Raw genomic sequence first — 17,264 nt, forward strand, 5'->3', positions numbered from 1 at the left:
ATCTACATAGGCTGTAACCTCTGGAATATCCAATCAGTAGAGAAACAGGGGAGGGACCTGTGTGTTAGGTTTAGGGAATATGTGCTGCTGCTTTCAGTTGCTTGGGCATCAGCCAAAGAATGGCTGCATCCATTCTTGCAAGATTGTTAATAAATTCTTTTCTTTTCCACAGTTGGGTGAGTGTTTATTCTCTTTCAGTTATGGCTTTCTTTCTAATAATTTTGGGGGCTTTTTTGGATCTGAGGCTTCAGAGGAAGGCCCCCAGGGAGGATGCAAGGAAGGTCCACCCCACTGACTGAGTGGTCTCAGACTCTGTCATGGGGACCCACTTGTGACACTCAGAAAGATCTGAAACTGGATGCTTGGGGCCACCAATTGTGAATGATAAAAGTAGAAGGGAAAATCTGCATCACAGTGACCAGAAAACCCTGTGCATTGACCAAGGTAAGAAAAAGAGTGTTAATTATTGCCTTGGTGATCAGGGGGAATTCTGATGAGCCTCGGATTAAGCATGTGCAGAGTCACAATCCATATTTTCCTTCTCCCATGATGAAAGAGCTTGAATCAGATCAAGTGAAATGGTGCCAGGGAGAAAGAAAACCAGGCAAGACTGAGAATGGGTAATAGAGGCTGTCATTCCAGCTGGGGAAAAAGAGAGAGGGTACCTTTAAAGTACTATTCCCCTGGATAGTTCATGTGGAGAATGTTGGTACATTGAACCAACAGTGATTGTACCAAGGGAAAGGAAAATGTACATTTGGACAAAAGAAAACAATGTGTTGCCTGATGTATTCTGGCTGAAATAAGGGTCAGATGAAGACTGACTTTCTTCCAACCTCAGGCTTTATGCTAATGAAAAGAACCCTTTCTCCAAGGAGGAGTCTGTTATGCCATGTGTTGACTGAAGGGAATAGGGACCCCTTTGTATCCTGTAAAGGGCAAAACCTCAGAGCAAGAGGCTCAATATTTAAAACCTAAAGCCTGAGATCCTTCATTGAGACTTCCCCCACCCTGTGCTCTTCCCCTTGTGCAGGGACGTTGGACCCTGAAGGCCCAGTGGAACTACACTATTTCCCCACCTCACACCCAGAGAGATAGAGGGGCAGCCAAGGCCAACTATTACACCTGTGACAACCCAACAACAATTGAGGAAGAAGCTGGAAAAGTGTAAGAAAGATATGCAGGATTTTCCATTTCCAGGGGTGCCTGAGGAAAATAGCTTGAAAGAATATAGACATTTTGAGTCCCTATTTCCTCCAAGAGAATTACCAATTGGACCAGGGGAAATCATTTATTATTTTGTGTGAACTTACATCTTTTCTGAATATTCTCTTTATGGGAGAAGAAATGGAATTCTTAGCTTTCACAGCTCCCTGAAGAGGGAAGATATGAAAGAATGGGACAGGCAGCAACTACCCAGAGAAGAGGAAATGGCAACAGAGCAGAAATCCCTCAATATAGAAGCCAATTGGAATAATAATGATTTAGAAGACAGGGCACAAATGAGGAATGTTAAAGACCACACTACACAGAGGATAAAATTGGCATACCCAAATCTCAGAATTTAAATAAAGCCTCTGAGATGGCTCAAAAGAAAAAAAAAGTTTAAATCATCCTATAATTTTTAATCCTTAAAAGGGACTTAAAGAAGCTAGCCAGAGTTACTGATATTCTTGTAATTTTCTAGTATTGTCTCTTTGGTTCAATAGAACTATTTCAAAGTGATATGTGACCAATTGATGCAAAGACGGGTTTCTCTATAACAGATTCCTTTGCCAAATGCAGGATTAGCAGATTGCTACTGGTAAGAGTGAAGCAAATGGGTGGATAAAATTATCTTGATGTGGGAGTATTTTCCTGTAGGGCATCAGTCTTGATGAAAGTGTCAATGCAGAATTGGACTCCTAGGAGGGTTATGCTGTCTCATAACAGTACCTGCCAACTACTTCTGGTCAATAACATTGACTTTATTTGAGGTGGCAGAAGAGATGCATGCTTTGTAGTCTATTTGGGCAAGTAGCTGAACCAAGGAGAGGTTGGATGATTAAAACAGACAGAAGAGATTCTTGGTTGAAGACCAAAAACCTTAAATAATCTCTTCAACATTGAGCCACATACTTTATGCATCTTTTCCAGAAAAAACCCTGTTGGGTATTATATTTTTGAGGAATGAACTTAAACAAGACTCCCTCTGCTTACTTGCATAGGTTGAGGGATCAGGTGAGGAAATACTCAGGGATGGACCCTGATAGCCCTGTGGCCCAAGAATGTAAATAGTCCTTGGCTCAACATTCAGAAAAAGATCCAGAAAATAGACGGGTGGATGAATAAGCCACTAGGAGAGTTACTGAATCTCAAAAAGTGTTTGTGAGAAGGGAAGAGGAAAGCAGAAGCCACTAGCTAATGTCATGTTGAGCAGGGTCAAACACATGGTCAAGAAGGGATTTTAGATAAAGCAGGGAGGAGACAGACACAGTCAAGATAGAGAAAAACTATGGGCCGAAGGATTAAAGGAATGAGAAGGGCACAGGACTCAGCAGGGTATTAGCAGTCTCAGAAACCCGGCCATTTCAAAAGGGAGTGCCCAAGTTTAAACAAAGAAGACCAGGTAATACCCCTGATGAATTATGAGGACCAGGGAGATCAGAGCCTCCTTCATTTCAAAGGCCAACTGGGAACCTTTGGCAAATCTAAAGGTGGGCCCATGTCCTAAGGAGATATTACATTTTTGATGGACACAGGGGCCACACAATCTTCTGTGACCCATATCCCAAAGGGGATCAAATTTTCTAGTAGCTACCTCAGTCTTGGGGGTAAAAGGGCCCCCAAATGGGGACTTTCGATATAAAGTCCCTGTTTTCAAACCTACTGATATCTGTTGGGAAGATATCCAAATCATAAGCCCCCTGCTGTACTTTACAGAGACTGGGAATAACTTATCTGGAAGGGACCTGATAGTATCCATGTGAATGGCTGATGGGCACAATCCAAGACTACTGCATAGAAAGCAGTAGTTGCAGTCATTAGAGAGTTGCAGGATCTGTACAAAGAGAACCACTGCCACTCAGGACTCAGAGGGGAAGAAAAGGGACAGTGTGAAGGTAAAACACTTCAGAGGCAGAACTGTGGAGGCTGAAGTTTAAAGTCAGGAGGCCTCAGGTCAAGATAGCATGCCACACAAAAACTTGGAGAGGGTGAGTTTTGCCCCAAATGAAGAAGGTAGGCCTTCCATCTCATGGTGGAGGAATGGTGTCACCCCAGCCCTTGGAGAGAGTTGAGCATATTCCTGGGAGATTGGGGGACATTGGCTGACATCACACAGTGGGGTTGAGCATGTGCCCCAGTATGACAGAGGCCCCAATGCTTGGAGAGGGTGAAGCCAAGAGGGGTTCTGAGTGTTCCCCAGGTTGCATTCAGAGAGTCGGGCTTCTATGTGGGCTCTTGAAAGGGGTGGGAGTGCCACGTTCTAAAGCTCCAAAGATAAATGACTCTCAGACTTTGAAATCTAATGAAGTTTGCCCTGCAGGTTTTCACAACTGCTTGGGTCCAGTGACCCCTACATCATTTCCAATTTCTCCCTATGGAATTGGGGGTGTTTACGCTGTGCCTGTCCTTCCTTTTTATGCTCGCAGCAAATAACTTTTTCTGAGTTTCACAGGTCCAGGGCCAATGGAGATTTTTGTTTTAGAACCATCATATACTATATGCAAAGTCAGCAAAGGGTCTCTTCCTTAAGAATTACGTACTGGCTTTGTCCCCTACTCTGTCATCCCTCAGGCACTGTAGCTTGATGGCCCAGACCTACCTCTTGAATATGCTGCCCATCAACATCAACCCAGGAGTTGAATCCTCATCAAATTGCAGAAGAGTCCAAATTCCATCTGGTCTAGGAAGGACCCTATCAAATTCTATTGACAACTTGAAAAGGTTGGACTCACCACACTCAAGCAAAAGGACCAGTACCTGAGCAGGATAAGAAGAACCCAAAAATGCAGTCCAATTCCTAGGAAATAAATCCAACTTAAGACCCTTTAAAAATTATGATAAACAGACAATAGTTGGGGGGTGCTGGCAGCTGCACTCGCACTCAACCTGTGCTCTTGTGATGTGTAGGGGCTGTGAGAGCCATCTGGGCACCTGCACCATGCTGTCCAAGCAGTGTGCAGCAGGAGCAGGAAGCTGGTACCAGTCTTGGGAATTTGGGGTGCCAGGCAAAAGTGTAGCCACCCCAACTTGCCATGTGATTATGTAGCCCTGGAGATCCACATCAATGCACAGATCTTGCAGTTGCACCACAGCAAACACCACACCACACACATTAATAACTTGAATGTTACTGAAGAGGAGTGTTAAGAGGCACTGCCAAAGGGTGACGTTACATCTCAGGTAGTTCTTCAGTCTGCACTGAAGTTCACTGGTCGAGGCAGTATCAATTTCCATTTTGACCATTTTCTGGACAAACCTGAGCTCTAGTGGTGGTGGAGGGCCCAAAGGGGACTTACTGGAAGTCATCAAACATGACTTTGGTTCCTTTGATAAATTTAAGGAAAAGTTGTCACCTGTATTTGTTAGTGTTCAAGGTTCAGCTTGGGGTTGGCTTGGCTTCAATAAGGAACAGGGAAACTTAGACATTGCTACTAGTTCTAATCAGGATCCATGGCATGGAACAGCAGGTCTTACTCCATTGGTGGGAACTGATGTGTGGGAGCATGGTTATTACCTTCAGTACAAAAATGTCAGACCTATTATCTAAAAGCTATTTGGATTGTAACCAATTGGGAGAATCGAACTGGAGATATATGACTTGCAAGAAATGAAATATTAACTATTACACTGAGTAGTTATTTATGAGCATTTTTGTAACTGTAGAATCTGTAGCATAGTAATACAGCTATCTATTGTAACATTTCTAAATATTGCTTATTGAGATATTTCACAGACAGAATTCAGTGATGTAATTTCACATTTTAAAAGCTTAGGCAACTGTTAGGTTTTACTGAGTGCTTTGATTTAGTCTTTTGGTGAATGCTTTTTTTTTTAAGAGCTAAAATAGCCTAGGAGGTTATAATTGCATCATAAAAGCCACAAAAATGTCCCATCCCTATACCCTGGGAACCTGTAGGTAAACTTTTATAATTCTGTTTTATTGCATAACTGGAAGTCTAGTTATTTAACTGTAAAACCCAGTGGAAATACTCAACTTGCAATTGAAAAATGTTTTTTTTTGTCAAGTAAACCTCTATATAGTATCCTTTCTGATAGATCTCACGCAGTGGTTTCCAATTATTGATAGTCACTGTTGATGCCATTTTATCAATTTTAAAAAACATAATCTGATTGTTAATTGAGAACTGCCTTCTTATGAGGAAGTAGTTATACATTTAAATTTGTCTGAAGAAAGAAGTATACAGACATAACTGTGAAATTTTGTCTTCAAACATAGATAAAGAAATTTATATATATATAGTATATAAGTGTCAAAATGGACAAATTAAGGCCTAATTTTTGTAATCAATGACAGGAATTAAACCATAGTTTATCTGGGTTGCTCAGTGTCCCCCACTCCCCTATGATATTATTTTGATCCTGTTCATGAGCACCCTGTTCAATGGAACTGGGCAGCTTGTCAAAGACAACTTTCCCAAGTACAAGCAAATTGATCTTGGGACAAGGCTAGCTGTTGTGTCCCCATCAGGAATGGAAATTATTTTCCTTCATTTTAAATTACAGCCACAATAAAAATCACATTGCTTTGTTTTTTTCAACAAAGGAAAAAATGTGCCCATAACACTGTGAGACAGCATGTCAAATCATGTTCCCGTGTAGGTTTTGAAAATAGAGCTGATGATTGTTTCAAAGTAGCAGGGATACTTTTTGTATTTGGTTTCATGTCATGCATTTTTCCATGTTGTTTAATCATTGTTCCAGTGATTTTAAATCTCTGTATATTTTATCAAATGGACATTTTGTAATCTGTTTTAGAGCTCTATTACTGGATAGATCTCAATTACCATTTATTGCCAAAAATGCTTTCGTGAGCAACTCTGTGCACACAGGCTTTTCCTTCAATTGGAGTACTCCCTATGTGTTTTTCCATGTAGGATTTCTCTTAAATCTATTTAGTAACAGGATGTCTTCCAATTTACTTTTCTATTTTTTCATTTATGTCCCAAATTTTATTTTCCTCTTTTTTTTTATGGGAAAATGGTGTAACAGTAGTTTCAATACTGGACTGAACTTTTTAAAAACTTTAAATTCAAGGTAACTTTCTCTTAGAATTCAAATAGGAAAGTAAGGTTTTTGAATTGTCAAAAGTGCAGATGAGAGTACTGGTAACTATATGTTTGTGTGTGTGATTATAGGTTGAAAAACTCTGGAGAGTCCAATGTTCATCCTTTATATACCACAGTAAAGTGACTTTCATGAAGATTCAGATGGGTATCATCTGCTTACTGTTTGCCTATCTAAGCAAGGCAGGGAACTCTGTCTAAACAGACTATCTAGAAAACTAGGACCTTTTTCTAGAAAGATGGGCTTCTGAATACAAGTAGTCTGTTAGACTGTGGTTTCCATCCACTAACCTAACATATATGCAGGCACTACTGGTTTATATAAAGCTTTTTGACTCCTACTTATGTTTAAGAGTCTAAAAAAATTCAATGTTGAAATTTCCTTAGGGCTCTGTTTTTGCTTTGGCTTCATATTGAGAGAATGGAGGAGAAAATGGGAGACAGAATATTTAAGTAAGATATTTATTTTTTCCTCCATGTCAAACAGATTTTAGGAGACTAAGATAATACTTTCAAACACTCAGCAGAAACTGAGACTTTCACATTCTGTTTAGCCCTGTTTTCATAATAGAAAAGGAACAGAAGAAAATAAAGTTGCAGCTTCTTCCATAAAGGAAAAGTGCTCCTTCTCCACTAGGGGTTTTTGTGACCACAAGTAGAGAAGCAGTGCCTGCTGTACTCCTGGATGTGCTCACAATACCTTAGAATGATCAGCATAGTTTTTGAAATAGCCTCTGTTGCTTGATTACTGTGTAATAAATTTTGATGCTGAGAGATTGCAAATTTTATTGCAAATGAAAATACTCAAATTCTTGGCCTTGAAAATGAGCTTTGAATTTCCTTGAGCACCTTTTAATAACATCAAAACTATAAATTTTTAAGTGAGATTCTTGTGTATTGTGATTTATAACTAAAATTAGGGAAATATGCTTTATTTTGTTTTTATTTCAGGGTGAAGTTGCTGTTTGAAGAGCTCTTCAGAGAATGTTTTATCAATTACTGTTTCATTTATTAGTCATGCCCTAATGACACAGCAAGCTCATGTCCTGTCTCTAAGACATGCATCAAACCTAGTACACTAAAAATCCTATGAGCCCCTGTATAATTTTTGTGCAATTAGTTATTAGCAAAACAGTTATTTTCCTGTGATAATGATGCAGTTTTGAGTGCCAATAAAAAGATTATTAATCTTAAAAAAAAACAACAAAAAACAGACAGTAATTGGGAGAGTAGAAGGGGTTTTGGAATTTGGGATTTGGATTCTGAACTTTAACCTACAGAGTTAATAGTGACCCTGGCCAAAAGAGAATCTTACCCAAGAAAGACAAATGAGGATTGGAGGGCTAAATTAAAAATGAAAACAATTATACTAGTCATAATGTTCAAATTGGGGATGGAACAAGCCCTGTCATATTGTGGTGAGTGTTAACTGAAGGTGTAAAGTCCACACACTACAATTTGATGAAAGGCAAACTCAGCAAACTCACCAGGAAGGAGGTGGGTCTAAAGAGATCAGGCAAAGGCTTTATTTCAGGGAGAAACTGAGTCACCTGGGCAGCATTTCAAGAGGGAGAGAAACATGGCTGCCCTGAGGTCATGGGCAGATAGGGTTTTTAAGGGTTAGGGTTAGGATAAGGGTTAGGCCAGGTCTCTATTGTCTAGCTTACAGAAATAGGGGACTAAGTTTGAAGAAGGCTACTTTCCATTAGTAAAATTTAAAATTTAAACACTGCCTTAGGCACATAGGTTATAAATGCTGGAGGGTATATAATGAATAAGAGGAGTTTACACAAGAATGCATTTGCTGGAGAGTGGAGGCTGTGTAATGGGAGGTAATTCCAAGGGGGCAGCTTATGGAGGGTGAAGAAGACACCTGGTGGTAAGGTTTGGGGTGAGAGAGGCTTTCTGAAATATTTGCCAGGAGTAGGTTACATTCTGGAGGGAAGGGGCCCTGTCCTCCAGGCATAGCATTTGATGCTTGCCAAGTAGTAAACTGTGGAGACTTAATGAGTCAGTAGTAATTGAGTGGGGAAAATATGTACTTGTGTTCAGAACCGGTAGAGGGTGTTACAGTCAAGCCTCTCCTTGCCCCTCCTGGGATAATGTATAATGGACTACCCAGTTTCAAGGGTGGATTGTGAACATGGAGTTAATTTCACAGACCTAGGGCCCATTAAGGATAAATTAACCTTTTACAAAGGAAACCCTCCATCAGACTGCCAAGATCTTCAGTGCAACCCTGAATTGATGTCAATCAAAAAGGCAGACAAAATCAATGTCTCCACTCAAGATGAGAAATCCAATTTGGGCTCAAACAGATGCACCTCCTCTGATTGAATATATGGAATGGGGGTAGACATTACTGGGAGGGACCCTTTTGGAAGGTTTAGAATCCAAGTCCTCTCCCTAACAACACAATGCCCTCTCCAGTTAACTCTTCAATAGTGCCTAAGAACACCCAGCTGGAGGTTGGTTCCCCAATACACAATGATCCCAAAGTTCTCAGGGCAGATAGGAGAGAAAATTTAAAGCAAACCATAGAAACTGAGACAAGGTAAAAAGATACAATGTCTGGCTGGCATGGATTAAATATACAGTTCAGAGATTAGGCAAAAGTAACTGTTATGCTTACACAATAGGCCAACCCACTGCTCTTGTCATGCTCTTTCTGATGGGTATGGAGAAACATGAGGAGTTTGAATGCATGCTCTTCCTTTTTCCTAGTGACAGTTGTGTTACACTGTCCTCTTTTCCCTCCAGGGTGGAAAAGTCAAGTCTATACCAGCTTCTTGCCTCAGTCCAGGAAACCACTCTGCCTGTCCTCTAGACAGGAATAAGGGCTCCAGGAGCATGGGACCATGGCCTCATGTACCTAAGTGTGGAATGTGACTGAGGATAGTATGGCAATTTCTCCAGTTAACCATACCCTGAGCAGACATTTGGTGGTATTGTAGAAAGGGCATCCTCCAACCAGTATCATGTCAGAAGTGGAAGGGGACCTATGTTTTGGTCAAATTGGCCATCCCATTCACCCTGACATTTGCAAAGGAGGATTAAGTTCCAACCCAAGGAAAAAGAAAGCAAAGAAGCTTCCTTGGTTCCTTTGATGATTTAGATAACATAGGGTGCCACAGGGAATCCCAGATGAGTTTAAGACTAGGAATCAAGTAACTACAAGATTTGAGTCATCCTTAGTCTGGAGTGTATTTATTAACTAAATCAAAGATTCAGCTAAGGGAATATAACAGAACAGTTGGATGCTACTAGCTGAATGACATGGGAGAATAGGATGGCCCTAGACATGATGCTAGCTGAAAAGGGAGGCATTTGTGTTATGGTCAGGAGTAGATTTTCTCCATTTATCTCCAAAAATACAGCCCCAGATGGAACTGTCACCAAAGCTTTCCAAGGCCTCATGACCTTGTCTGAAGAATTGGTGGAAAATTCAGACCTTGAAAAACCCTCAGGGAATAGTTAGAAAGCTGGTTTGTGAAATGGAAAGGGTTCACTGTCCACACTAATTTCTTTGGCCATCATGGGTGTGGAATTCACAGCACCTGGGTGCTGCATTGTCCCATATGCCTGAGTTAGTTTAGAGAATCACTGAGGCTGCCTTGATCAAGGAAATGCTTATTCAGTACAGACAAAATGATTTCTACCCCCATAAAGAAGAAGATGCCTTTGACAAAGAGTGTGAAAAGGCACTTATCAAGTATGAAGACAGACTAAAATGTGAAAACTAAAAGAATTCAAGAAGAAAGAGGGGGGGATTTCTAAGAATAAAGTTAAATTTAGCTCTCACACAAGATGACACAGGAAAGGGCTACAGGACAGCTCAAACTTGTCTTGCAGGTAAGGAGGGAGAGAGCCTCTGATACAAGCCTAGAATTGTCACCAAACGACAATAGAAACAAGTTTCAATAAGTAAAGGCTGGGGACACTGAAATGTAAAGCAGAATCAAAGCAGGAACTTTCAGTGGGAAATTTGATTTAGTTAGATTCTCTGGACAGGCTGTAACCTCTGGAGTATCCAATCAGTGGAGAAAGGAAGGGAATGTTAGGCTTATGGAATATATACTACTGCTTTTGGTTGCTTGGGGTTCCAGCCACCATTTTTTGACTGTGTGCCCACCCTTTTTTAAAAATGGCTTTAATTACAGAGTTTACATAAAGAGTTAAAAATTATTTAAATATATTAATCTGCCAATTCCCTTTTATTCACATGAATAATTCAACAAATAGCAAGTCTATGTGCCACTTACAGAGACCATACTGCCTTGCTCAGGGGCGTAGATTATATTTCAGGGTTACCTGGCCTAGTTTTAATGATAGGTTCCACTTGAGTTATGAATGTAAGGTCTGCTGGTCTTTGGTTTCTAGGGTTTCAGTAACACTCTTCAGGTGAAAGGCGGCCACTCGGGCAGTGGTTAAGGCCACAGGGAGCCACTGGTATTGACACCGACGGTTCTTCAATTTCCATCAAAATGCAGTTGGTCTGGTGCTGTATCTCTGATTAGTTTGTTTGGAAGACCTTAGCAGGCACTTTTCAACCCTGGCCACATAGAATCACCTGGGGAGCTTTTCGAAAGTCATCAATACTTAGGGCGGTGCAATGGTGGCTCATTGGCAGAATTCTAGCTTTCTATGCCAGAGACACAGATTCAACTTCTGAGCCTGGCCATGCCAAAAAAAAATCACTAATGCTCAGAACCCATCCCAGACTACCTGAGACCAGATTGCTGTGGGTGTGAACCACTTGTGGGCGATTCTGAACACCACTGCCCAGCACATCCTGTGCCTTCTGGGACTTTACCACCATTTGATCGAGTATCTTGGACTTGCTCCTTCTGAAACTACATGGGGGTGAATATCCTCCCAAGTCAAGAATCAAGACAACTCATTTATTTCATTTTCCTTCCTTTGTTTTATTCTGTTTTGGACTTCTCATCACTTGGTGAACCTCTTTCATTGTATCATCAAGTCTGTAATGGGAGTTCTCTCTTTGATGTGAAAATCTCTTATTAGAACAGGAGTTTCTTCTTGCCAGATCTCCTCCCTTCAAATTCTCCTTAGAGATTATCCTAATTTCTGATTTGTTTCTGAGCTACCACTACCTCTGGAGACCTGCCCTCTTCATTTGGTCTGTCTTTCCATTTTGTGAAAGATGTGTTTCCCAAAATTGTGAGTTTTACAGATGCCTATAAAGAATCCTCTTCTCTCTTCTCCCCTTCACAGAACCTTGTACTTCTTACATGCATCTGACTGGTAATTCCATTCCTCATAAAACAGAGATGGGAACCTAGGCCCAGGTCAGTCAGCAGAAGGAACTCTCTTAGCCATAAGGCCTGATCCATGTGTGACTCAATTAAACATATTGAGACATGATGGGAGTTTGCTAGGGGCTTCTGTGAAAGCAAGGTGCCTGCTGGTGGGAGTGAGTCACAAGAAATAATATTCTTTCTCCATCTGGACATACTGATATTCAAAGTTAAGGCCTAGAATGACTGTAGTCATTTTTAAAAGAATTTTTATTAATACAACCAATCAACATACAATATGAATATTCCTGTTTTCATCACATAGTTGTATATTCATCATCATGGCCATTTCTTAGAATATTTGCATCAACACAGAATAAGAAATAAAAAGAAACCAGGAAAAAATTTGAACATACCATACCCCTCCCTTTCATTGATCACTAGCATTACAATCTATTACATTTATTTCAACATTTGTTCCCCTATTATTTATTTATTTTTTAATCTGTGTGTTTTACTCATCTGTCCATAAGGTAGCTAAAAGAGGCATCAGACACAAGGCTTTCACAAACACACAGTCACATTCTGAAAGCTATATCCTTATACAATCATCTTCAAGAAACATGGCTACTGGAACACAGCTCTACATTTTCAGGCACTTCCCCCCAGCATCTCCAAAATACTTCAACTAAAAAGGTGATATCTAAATAATCTATAGGAATAACCTCCATGATAATCTCTCAACACTGATTGGAATCTCTCAACCATTGACACTTTATTTTGTCTCATTTATCTCCTTCCTTTTTGGTCGAGAAGATTTTCTCAATCCCTTGATGTTGAGTCCCAGCTCATTCTAGGATTTCTGTCACATGTAGCCAGGAAGGTCCACACCCCTGGGAGTCATGTCCCATGTAGACAGGGGGAGGGCAGTGAGTTTGTTGTGCTGGTTGGAGAAGGAGGCCATATCCGAGCAACAAAAGAGGTTCTCTTGGGGGTGGGTCTTAGGCTGCACTGTAAGTAGGCTTAGCCTATCCTGTCTGGGGTTCAGTTTCATATGAACAAACCCCAAGATTGGGGGCTCAGCCTATTGCCTTGGTTGTCCCCACTGCTTGTTAGAATATCAAGAATCCTCCATTTGGGAGGTAGGCTTTTTCACCTTTCTCACCACTCCCCCAAGGGGACCTTGCAAATACTTTTTATTCACTGTTCAAATCCTTCTGGGATTTATTGAGGCATCACTCTGGACAAATCTACATAATCTCATGACCTACTTAAGATTCCATGTACTTATAGGGTCAATTAAGCTGCCCACATAAGTTCTATTAGGAAAGGCACTAGTCAAAACATTAATTTTGTGCCAAATAAATATTTTTATTATCTCACATAAGTTAAAATTTTAAAATATAAATTACCATCTATTTTTAACACCCTGCACTATTGACATTCCTTTGTTCTTCCTCATTCAAAACGTTCTAAAATTTCTACTCTTAGTCACTATCTTTATATACTCTAGGCGTTCCTAGATCATACCATCTCAGTCCTTATCATATGTCTTTCCATCTGATTTCATTTGTGACTCCAGGCCTTCATCCTCTATCATTCTCACATTCAGCTTCAGTCAGTGTTCTAACATTATTGTATTACAGTTAGGTAGTATTGTGCTATCCATTTTTACAATCAGTCCCGCTATACAGTCTGTATCCCTTCAGTTTCAATTACACAAGATTTACCCTATTCTGTCTCCTGATGACCTCTGTTCTTAACTGAAACTATCCAAGATTGTTCATAAATGTTAGTTCATATCAGTGAGACCATGCAGTATTTGTCCTTTTGTTTCTGGCTAACCTCACTCAGCATAATGTCCTTAAGGTCCATCCATGTTGTTACATACTTCATAAGATTATTCCATCTTATAGCTGCACAATATTCCATCATATGTATATACCCCAGCTTGTTCAGCCACTCAACTGTCGATGGACATTTGAGCTTTTTCCATCTCTTGGCAATTGTAAATAAAGCTGCTTTAAACATTACTGAGCAAAAGCCCATTTCTGTCCTTGCCCTCATGTCCTGGTATTGCTGGGTCATAAGGCAATTCTAGACTTCCTGGGGAATTTAGCTTCCTGGGGAACCTCCAAACTGCCTTCCATAGCAGTTGTACCATTTCACATTCCCATTGACAGTGGATAAGTGTGCCTCTCACTCCACATCCTCTCCAGCACTTACCATTTTCTGTTTTATGCAGGGTGTGAGATGATATATCTCATTGTGCCTTTGATTTGCATTTCCCTAATAGCCAGGGAAATTGAGCATCTCTTCCTGTGCCGTTTGGCCATCTGCATTTCCTCTTCCAAGAAGTGTCTGTTCAAGTCTTTTGCCCACTTTATAATTGGGTTGTTCATCTTCTTGTTGAGTTGAACAATCTCTTTCTGTATGCTAGATACTAGACCTTTATTTGATATATCATTTCCAACTATTGTCTCCCATTGTGGAAACTGTCATTGTACTTTATTGACAAAGTTCTTTGATGCACAAAAGAATGTAATTTTAAGGAGCTCCCAATTCTTTCTTTTTTTTCTTCAGTGCTCATGCTTTGGGTGTAAGGTCTAGGAAACTGTCTCCTATTACAAGATTTATAAGATATTTCCCTACATTTTCTTCAAACACTTTTATGGTCTAGAACTTCCAACACAATGTTGAATAACAATGGTGATAGTGGACATCCTTCTCTTGTTCCTGATGTTAAGGGGAAAGTTTTCATTTTTCTCCATTGAGGATGATGTTGACGAAGTTCCCTGTTCTTCCCATCCTTTGAAGTGTGTTCAACAGGAAAGGATGTTAAATTTTGTCAAATGCCTTTTCTGCATCAATTGAGAAGATCATGTGGTTTTTCTGATTAGATTTGTTACTATGATGTATTACATTAATTGATTTTCTATGTTGAACCAGCCTGGCTTACCTGCAATGAATCCTACTTGGTCATGGTGTATAATTCTTTTAATATGCTGCTGGATTTGATGTGCAAGAATTTTGTTGAGGATTTTTGCATCTATATTGTTAAGGGTGTGCTGTTGTTTTCTTTTTCTGTTATGTCTTTGTCTGGCTTTGGTATGAGCTTCTTAATGACTGATTCAATTTCTTTACTTGTGATTGGCTTGTTGACATTGTCTATTTCTTCTCGAGTCATTGTGGGTTGTTAATGACTTTCTAGGAAGTTACCCATTTCATCTATATTGTCGAGTTTATTAGCATAAAGTTCTTAATAGTATCCTCTCATTACTTCCTTTATTTCCGTGGGGTCAGTGGTTATGTCTCCTCTTCCATTTCTGATTTTAATTATGTGCATCCTCTCTCTTCTTTATGTCAACCTTGCTAAGGGTCCATCAGTCTTATGGATTTTCTCATAGAACGAGCTCTGGTTTTGTTGATTTTCTTGATTGTTTTCATGTTCACAATTTCATTTATTTCGGTTCTTATCTTCATTATTTCCTTCCTTTGCTTGCTTTGCAGTTTGCTTTTCTTTCTCTAGTTCTTCCAAGTGGACAGTTAATGCCTCAATTTTTGCTCTTTCTTTTTTTTTTGATATAGGCATTTATGGCAGTAAATTTCCCTCTTAGCACTGTCTTTGCTGCATCCCATAAATTTTGATTTTTTTTTCATTTTCATTTGCCTCGAGATGTTCACTGACTTCTCTTGTAATTTCTTTCTTAACCCACTGGTTGATTAAGAGTGTGTTGTTGACTTCTCCCCTCTCTTTCTCTGCCGGCCCGCCACGCGGTGCCCATGCCCCGCAGCAGCTGACCCGCCCGCCCTCCTTCTCCCCTCTCTTTCTCTGCCGGCCCAGCGCAGCGCCCACGCCCCACAGCAGCCGACCCGCCCGCCCTCCTTCTCTCCTCTTTTCCCCCTCCTGCTCCGGCGGCTCTCCAACCAGCACGGTGCCCTCTTCCCCCACCTACACCGGCTCCTCCGCCACCAGCCTCGACAGACTTGCCACCCTCACCTTTCCTCCTCCAGAAAAGCTATTGGGGGAGTGGAGATAATACAGAGCAGCTCCCGGAGCCACGAGGGATATCAAAGGGATGGCGTACCCCATCCTGGAACGGCTGACTATCTGGGAGAACCAGCCCTGGTGAGATCACCAAGGGGCACGGGCTTTCCTGGGTGGGACGGCAAGCGACCAGAGTCCCTCCCTTCCACCTTCCCAGGCCAGCTGGTAGAATTGGACAGGCGGTCCCCTTAGGCCGTGGCGGCTGGTGCCCCCACCACGCGAGGCCCCCTGGACCAACTGAGATAGTTGGGTCGGAAATCCCCAGACTGCGAAGAACAGTGACTGGGGGATCACTTCCAAACACGTTACTCCCCCGTCCAGCTGGGAACAGTGCACTCTCCCGGGCTGCGACAGCTGGCACCCTCCCGCCATGCTTGGCGCCCCGGGCCGACTAGCTAATTCGGCCAGATGCTCTCCCGTGCTGCGGCAGTGGTGACCCTCCCCACATTCGGAACCCCAGGCCGGCTGGCATTCTTCCAAGACGCTTCGGCTGCCGAACCTCCCCTACAGCGAGAATTTCCCAGAGTTAAAGCACCCACAGCAACATTCACTGGTGGAACCCATAGACAAACGTGTGCCACGAGCGCCACCTACTGGGCAGGATAAGAAAAACAGAACCCAGAGATTGCACAGAAAAATCTTTCAACCTGTGGGGTCGAACACCCAGGGAAATCTGACTAAATGCCCAGACGCCAGCAGAAGATAACGGTTCATGCTCAGAAAATTGAACATATGGCCCAGTCAAACGGAGAAACCAATAGTTCAAATGAGATACAGGAGCTGAAACAACTAATGCTGAATATACGAACAGAAATGGAAAACCTCTTCAAAAACGAAATCGATAAATTGAGGGAGGACATGAAGAAGACATGGGCAGAACATAAAGAAGAAATAGAAAAATAGAAAAAACAAATCACAGAACTTATGGAAGTGAAAGATAAAGTAGAAAAGATGGAAAAAACAATGGATACCTACAATGACAGATTTAAAGAGACAGAAGATAGAATTAGTGATTTGGAGGATGAAACATCTGAATTCCAAAAAGAAACAGAAACTATCCGGAAGGAATGGAAAAATTTGAACAAGGTATCAGGGAACTCAAGGACAATGTGAACCGTACAAATATATGTGTAGTGGGTGTCCTAGAAGGAGAAGAGAAGGAAAAGGAGGAGAAAAACTAATGGAAGAAATTATCACTGAAAATTTCCCAACTCTTATGAAAGACTTAAATTACAGATCCAAGAAGTGCAGCACACCCCAAAAAGATTAGACACAAATAGGCGTTCCCCAAGACACTTCCTAGTTAGAATGTCAGAGGTCAAAGAGAAAGAGAGGATCTTGAAAGCAGCGAGAGAGAAGCAATCCATCACATACAAGGGAAACCCAATAAGACTATGTGTAGATTTCTCAGCAGAAACCATGGAAGCTAGAAGACAGTGGGATGATATATTTAAATTACTAAAAGAGAAAAACTGCCAACCAAGACTCCTATATCCAGCAAAATTGTCCTTCAAAAATGAGAGAGAAATTAAAACATTCTCAGACAAAAAGTCACTGAGAGAATTTGTGACCAAGAGACCAGCTCTGCAAGAAATACTAAAGGAAGCACTAGAGTCAGATACAAAAAGACAGAAGAGAGAGGCAAGGAGAAAAGTGTAGAAAGAAGGA

The 17,264-nt window shown here is 41.1% G+C and overlaps 1 pseudogene; it reads left to right on the forward strand.

Moving 5' to 3' along the window:
• The first annotated feature begins 381 nt into the window (after positions 1–381).
• LOC143672521 (superoxide dismutase [Mn], mitochondrial-like) lies at positions 382–4,817 on the forward strand (annotated as a pseudogene).
• The last annotated feature ends 12,447 nt before the right edge of the window (positions 4,818–17,264 follow it).

This window comes from Tamandua tetradactyla, chromosome Y (assembly GCF_023851605.1).
Source record: "Tamandua tetradactyla isolate mTamTet1 chromosome Y, mTamTet1.pri, whole genome shotgun sequence".
Classification (NCBI taxonomy): domain Eukaryota; kingdom Metazoa; phylum Chordata; class Mammalia; order Pilosa; family Myrmecophagidae; genus Tamandua; species Tamandua tetradactyla.